The following is a 7993-nucleotide window of genomic DNA, read 5'->3' on the forward strand; positions in this document are numbered from 1 at the left end:
CTGCAGTACGAACCCCGGCAGGATTCCCCTTCCCGAAACCTGGGAGGGGGGGAAGAGGGGTTCTTTCTCCTCCCAGTGCCTGGCTGGAGTCACTGGCTTCCCCACCTTTCAAGAAGTGGGGGTCCTAGGCCACCCCATCACCTCCTCGTCAAGGGTGATCTCATTACCAATCTCTGATAGAAAGGCTGATTCAAAATAAGTACACAAGAAGCATACCGGGATTTTTTTTTTTGGGGGGGGGAGGGGTCTTAGCACACTATCAATGCGATGTATTCTTTTGAGTATTATCTTTAATTAAACATCATCTACGGTATGTATTAACGTCTATAATACTCTTCAAAACACCTATTAACTGTTATTATGTACCATAAGAGAGATCCCTCACACAACAGTTATTAACTTCTTACACACCATAAGAAACAATCATCGCAGTGCACAACACATTTGCAAAGCAGTCTTTTACACTGAGACTGTCACTGCTTTCAACTCTCCCCATATTGACTTTATTTGAAAGGGAGCAATGCAAGATGGCCACAGTTGTTTAGACTATTATTAACCTATTTTCTGTCTGTGTCCCTTTATATTTTTATTTTCTTTCATGATTTGCCTGTCCAGAAAATAGCATGAGGTACAATAAAAAAATATGAGGTGTATCGTCTATGAAATAAAATTACCATATTTTACATATTGATATTTCATTTAAGATTGTAATATGGAAATCTTTAATTCTTCCAATTACTTTGATATTGATAAACATATTTTTACTTTTTAATTTCAATTACACTGAAATGAAATATTAATTGCTGATAAAATAACACTTCCCTGCCCTTTTCTTCAACAAATATGAATACATTTCAAAAATTAAATAGCCGAATCTCAGTGCTTTTGTTAATAAAATGGAAAATAACTGGATAATTATATCTTGTTGACCTTGAGATAAATCTGTAGTGTATGCATCATTACTCATGTTTGTTATTCATTTGATGTTTCTGTTATATTGTGAAAAATAATTTTAAAAATTAGCTCTAAAATGAGGGCATAATCAAACCATTTTATTCCCAGGATCCAAGTGCTATATGCATAGCCAATATTATAAGAACAGGGCTAATCTATAGATATCTGAGATCATGTTCATGCCAGGTTACCCTGGTATTCCATAATGGAGTCTGGGCACTCTTTGTGTGTCTGTATTCTGTGCCAGGAACCAGTGCTGATTGTGTCACCTGTTTGTGTCTGGAATGTGTGAGGGAATGGGGTGCCTGAGGATCGTGTGCCAGGGGAGGGGAACACTATTTGTGGAAAATGTAGGCGCACACAGTATTTTTGGTGGGGATTGTGGGGGCACACCTGCGGTGGTGGGGAATGGATGCACTCAATGTACTGGTGTGAGTGGAAGCTATGCTGCAGGCGGAAGAGTTTTCAGGCCCCACTCCTTCTTGCTGGACCTCACAGACCAGGAATGCATAGACAGATATTGCTTTGACAGGGCAGCCAAACAGGATCTCTGTGAGCAGTTCAAACCCCTCCTCCAAGCCTGCATCTGTACCACCTCACCGCATGGTTACTGCTTCCCTCGCATTCCTGGCACTAAGAGCTTCCAGTCAGTCCTAGCAGCCAACAAAGGCTTCACCCAGCCTACCATCTCCAACTGCTTCACCCAATTCCTCTGAGCCTTCCTTGCCCACATTCCAGACTACATTACCTTCCCCAGCACCCTCCTGGCCCTAAAGAACACCATGGCATTGATCTATACCAGGAGTGTCCAAAAGGTCGAGCACGATCGACCAGTAGATCTCATAGGCAATGCAAGACGATTGCGGAGCCCAACCCGAGCTCCGTGATAGACTTGCGTTGCCTTTGCATTCTGTTCTCCCTGCTTCCCTGACGCCAGGTGGGTACAAGCACCGGGTCTACAGCCTGCCCCCCACGTCAATTCTGACATCTGAGAGGAAGTTCCGGGCCAGCCAATCACTGCCTGGATGGCCCGGAACTTCCTCTCAGATGTCAGAATTGACAGGGGGGGAGGGGGAAGGCTTGTGGGCCCAGCACTTGCACGGGCCTGGTTTTGCGGTGTCGGGGAAGCAGGCTTAAATAGATGGCGGTGCCTTAAATCGGTGGTGGTGGCTTGGGGGCAAGAAGAGAGAAAGAAAGGGGGGCAGGGAGAGAGAAAGAAAGAAAGGAGTGGTAGAGAAAAAGAAAGAAAGGGGAAGGGCAGGGAGAAAGGAAGAAAAAGTTGGACTCATGGAGAGACAGAGAGAGATGTTGGTTGGGGAATGGAATGAGGTCTGGAGGAGAGGAAGCATCCATGATGCAGAAAGAAAGAAAGAGAAATATTAGATTTACAGTCAGAAGAAGGAAGTGCAACCAGAGACTCATGAAATCACCAGACAGCAAAGGTAGGAAAAAAATGATTTTATTTTAAATTTAGTGATCAAAATGTGTCTGAATTTATATCTGCTGCTGACTATATTTTGCACTATTGCCCCCTTTTACTAAAATAGACAAATATACCCCCTCCCCCTTTACTAAACCACGATAGCGGTTTTTAGTGCAGGGAGCCTATGAGCATCAGGAGCAGCGCGGGGCATTCAGCGCAGCTCCCTGTGCTAAAAACCACTATCGTGGTTTAGTTAAAGGGGAGGGGTATATTTGTCTATTTTTGTATAGTTGTTACTGAGGTGACATTGCATATTTTAAAGTTATCTGCCTTGACCTGTTTGAACCCCCTCTCCCCCACCCCCCCGAATATAAATGATAATTAACATCTTCTCTGCGTACAGTGTGCTTTGTGTTTCTTTTTAAAAAATTTATTGTTGGTAGATCATTTTGACTTGGTCATTTTAAAAGTAGCTCGCAAGCCAAAAATGTGTGGGCACCCCTGATCTATACCATAGTTCACTTCCTCTCAGTCACAGGCATCTTCGACTGCACACACATCCCACTCAGACACCCCTGCTCCCCTCTCCCCCGGCTGGATGAGACCATCTACCACAACAGGAAAGCATTCCACTCCATGAATTGCAGGTTTCAAGTTCAAGTTTCAAGTTTATTGATTCTTAATGAATCGCCTATTATAAATTACTAGGCGATGTACAAAACCATAAAACATGTAAAATAAACAATGGTGATAATATAAAAACTGATTTTTGTTATAGATTAAAACAAAACAAAACAAAACAAAAAAAAAAAATGACAAATAAAAATACTTATATATTAAAACAAATATTAGTTTTAGACGCAATACATACAAGAATTGTGAGGAAAAATGGGGGAGAAATTACAATATTTTAGCAAGAAAAAGAGGGTTACAACTATGGTAAAAAAACAAATAGGAGGGGAAGTTAAATTTGGTAAAAAAAAAGAACAATTTGGTAAAAAAAAAAGAACAAGAAAAAAAAAAAACTTTAAGAATCATACGCATCTTTAAAGAAGAAAGTTTTTAATGCTTTTTTAAATACGGCTAAGTTTTTTAAGTCCCTAATATACTGAGGTAAAAGATTCCATGATTGAGGGGCAAATACTGAAAACATATCATTACGCCTAGTACCAATTACCTTTAAAGAGGGGACCGTAAGAAGGTTAGAAGAAGAGGAGCGAAGTGAACGAGAAGTATTGTAAGGGATTAACCATCTATTTATAAACTGTGGCTCATTAAAATTTATGGCTTTATGTGTGTCATGCTCTTGGAGAGAGAATGGAAATGTGTGCCTGATACCAAGGCTCCACTTATGATGCCTATATCTTCCAGCACTCTGGGATCTAAGAATATAAGAACATAAGAATAGCCTTACTGGGTCAGACCAATGGTCCATCAAGCCCTGTAGCCCGTCCTTACGGTGGTCAATCCAGGTCACTAGTACCTGGCAAAAACCCAAGGAGTAGCAACATTCCATGCTACTGATCTATGCTACTGTCTTTCTCAATAACAGACTATGGACTTTTCCTCCAGGAAATTGTCCAAACCTTTCTTAAAACTAGCTACGCTATCCTCTCTTACCACAATCTCTGGCAATGCGTTTCAATCCAGAGCTTAACTATTCTATGAGTGAAAAAATATTTCCTCCTATTGGGTTTTTTCTTCTTTTTTTTTTTTTAAGTTCAAAAAGTTTTATTTATTTTCAAGCATAAAATAAACAATAAGTAATGGTTATGTCACAACAGAGCAATCAGAAAACAGTAATAATTGTATACAAAACATCACAAAGGATTATACATCAAAATATTATAAGCAAGCGGTTAGCTATTGGTTTTAAAAGTATTACTCTGTAACTTCATCAAATGTCCCCTAGTCTTTGTAATTTTTGATGGAGTTAAAAATCGATCCAGTTGTACCCTTTCTACTTCACTCAGGATTCTGTAGACCTCAATCATATCTCCCCTCAGCCGCCTCTTTTCCAAATTGAAGAGCCCTAACCATTTTAGTCTTTTCTCATACGAGAGGAGTTCCATCCCATTTATCATCCTGGTTACTCTTCTTTGAACCTTTTCTAGTGCCGCTATATCTTTCTTGAGATAAGGAGACCAGAATTGAACACAATACTCCAGAAGAGGTCGCACCATGGAGCAACACAGTGGCATTATAACATTCTTAGTCTTGTTAACCATCCCTTTTTTAATAATTCCTAGCATCCTGTTTGCTTTTTTGACCGTCGCCACACATTGGGCCGGAGGTTTCATCGTATTGTCTACAATGACACCCAGATCCTTTTCTTGGGCCCTAACCCCCAAGGTAGACCCTAGCATCCGGTAACTGTATTTCAGGTTATTCTTCTCAATGTGCATCACTTTGCATTTGTCCACATTAAATGTCATCTGCCATTTGGACGTAGAGTCTTCCAATTTCCTAAGGTCTGCCTGCAATTTTTCACAATCCGCATGTGTTTTAACAACTTTGAACAGTTTAGTGTCATCTGCAAATTTAGTCACCTCACTCGTTGTTCCAATTTCCAGATCATTTATAAATAAGTTAAACAGCACTAGTCCCAGTAGAGATCCCTGCAGTACTCCACTGTTTACTCTCCTTCATTGAGAAAAATTACCATAACCCTACTCTCTGTTTTCTATTCAATAATTAATTCCTAATCCACAACTGAACTTTGCCACCTGTCCCATGACTCTTTCATTTTCTCATGAGGAACTTTGTCAAAATCTATAGGAGATTGAACTGAGGGGAGATCACTGGTGGCTGGCTGCTAGGTAATCACCACATGGACATACCAACCCCTGACCCTGTCCTTCTTACCATCCCCTGCCAGGTGGCCCATCCTCCCCTCTCTCCAGGTTAAGCAGAATTGACAAACTGCCCTCTGTTTCTCTCCACAGGTTAAAGAGGCTATTCCAAGTGAACCTGGCTCATGACCCCATGGTACACCTCCAAAAGATGACAGAGGAGGAGTATGATCGCCTACACAAGAGCACAAGAGACATCATTGAGTGCACCTTTGGTCAGTTGAAGAACAGAGTCCGATGTCTGAACTGTTCTGGGAGGGGGAACTCCTTGACAGATCTGAGAAGGTGGCCCAAATCTTCGTAGCATGCTGCATGCTGGAACAAGATGGCCCAGAGAAGAAGACAGCCCCTGCCAGACCCCACACAGCAACAACAGCAGCAGCAGCCACCAGACTCAGAGGGTGAGGAGCTCCACCACCACCAACCCTGTCCACAGAGCTGAGCTGAGCGCATTCCAGTGCATGTGAGGAAGTGCATGCGAGGGTGAGAGGTGTCCAGGGTGATGGCACCCTTCCCCCACCCTCATCTCTGCCTCCCCTCTCCTTCCCTAATCCCTCCTGCCCCGCGCGCCTACCTTCCCCCCATACCTCTAGTTGAAGTTGTTGATTGCCGCGAACAATAACTTCAACTAGAGGTATGGGGAAGTGGAAGGAGGGTGAGCGCATGGAGGGGAGGAATGGGAAGAATTTTCCTGGTGCCTACCTTTCACGAAGCTGAGTTTCTATAAATGGCACTGTTGCCTTTTTGGCACGCAATTGTTGGCCATTTCCTAGGCAGCCGCCACCTATGGAATCCGGGCCTAAGTGAGTAAAACTAGGAACAAAGTCAGAACATATTTATTCACATAAAGGATGATGGATGCCTGGAATTTGTTCCTGGAATATGAGCACATGGTGGAAGCTACATAATAAGAGACATCCCAAAATTAGAGCATAAATACAGAGTGGACCCCAAAAAAGTGACAGATCAAATTGAGATGAGATTATTTGCAAGTAAAATGAGGACACTAGGCTAGCAAAAGGGTAACATGCCAGTCCTTTAACCCAGTGTTTTTCAACCTTTTTACACCCGTGGACCGGCAGAAATATAAGAATTATTTTGTAGACCAACTACTAGGACTAAAATTTTAAAACCCCGTTTCTGCCCCATCTCCACGAGCTCGGACACCTCAGTAACTATAGAAAAATAGACAAATATAGTGCAAAATATAGACAGCAGATATAAATTCTCAAAACTGACACGTTTTGATCACTAAATTAAAAATAAAATAATTTTGCTGTCTGGTGATTTCATGAGTCTCTGGTTGCGTTTCCTTCTGTCTGTGTATCTTCAAGTTTCTTTATTTTTGATATACCATCTATCAAAACAAGTGTCTAGACGGTGTACAATATAAAAAGACTTTAAGGGACAATTAAAATAGGTAAATGAAAGAAATATTTTATCAAATATTAAAAATACTAGACGAATTCGGATTAGCTTACATGAAACGGAAGGAAAGTAAGGGAGGGAAAGGTTGTTTAAAATATATCAAAGTAAAATTAATAAAAAAGGACGGTAAATGTATCCTTTCTTTCATTTCTTTCTGCTCTCAGGCCCAAGAATTGTCCCTTTCTATTCCCTCCCTCTTTCCTTCCTATGTCCTTAATGTCCCCAGTGCCTCCTTCCCATGTCCTTAGTGCCCCTTCCTGTCTTTAGTGCCCCCAGTGCTTCCTTCCCATGTCTTTAGTGCCCCCAGTGCCTCCTTCCCAAGTCCTTAATGCCCCTTCCTATGTCTTTAGTGCCCCCAGTGCCTCCTTCCCATGTCCTTAGTGCCCTTTCCTGTCTTTAGTGCCCCCAGTGCCTCCTTCCTATGTCCCTCTCACTGCCTTCCAGACTTTGTCCCACCCCACCCCCGAAGACAGCCTGCCTACCTCCCTGGCCAAAGCCAGCCTGCTTGCCTGCCTACCTCCTTCCCCACCCTGCCACGCAAAAAAAAAAAAAGCCTCCTTCCTTCCTTTCCCCGGTCCGCTGCTATCTTACTGTTCTGCTGCTGCTACTGCTAAAGCCGACACGAAGGATGGTCTCAGGGCTCAAGGACCTATCGTACGAGGAAAGGCTGAAAAATTTGTGGCTGTACTCACTCGAGGAACGTAGGGAGAGAGGAGACATGATCGAGACGTTTAAGTATATTACCAGCCGTATCGAGATGGAAGAAGAGATTCTCTTTCTCAAAGGACCCTCAGCCACAAGAGGGCATCCGCTCAAACTCAGGGGCGGGAAATTTCATGGCGACACCAGGAAATATTTTTTCACCGAGAGAGTGGTTGATCCTTGGAACGAGCTCCCGGTACAGGTGATCGAGGCAAACAGCGTGCAAAAATTTAAGAGCAAATGAGATGCCCATGTGGGATCCCTTAGAGCAGGGGTGTCGAACTCAATCAGAGAAGGGGCCAAAATCTAAAATCCAGCCTAAATCGCGGGCCGAATGGTTTACTGAACAGTCATAAACTGACAATGTTAACCAGAAATGTGAATTTAAAATGAGTGGAACAATCTTTTCCTTAACAGTGCTGTTAACCAACTCACATGCTATCAAGCAAAACAGTAATATTGGTATCAAGCAAAACAGTAATATTGGAATGTACCTAAAATGCTCATTGTTTTGTTTTCTGGCTAGATGTCTGACACCGTTTTCCCCGTATCAATGAGTCAATGTTCGGTTTTATTTCTTGGGCTGTAGCAACCCGCAAAACAGCATGGAGGTTGTCATCAGTAATGCGTGATC

Source organism: Geotrypetes seraphini, chromosome 8, assembly GCF_902459505.1.
Source record: "Geotrypetes seraphini chromosome 8, aGeoSer1.1, whole genome shotgun sequence".
Taxonomy (NCBI): Eukaryota; Metazoa; Chordata; class Amphibia; order Gymnophiona; family Dermophiidae; genus Geotrypetes; species Geotrypetes seraphini.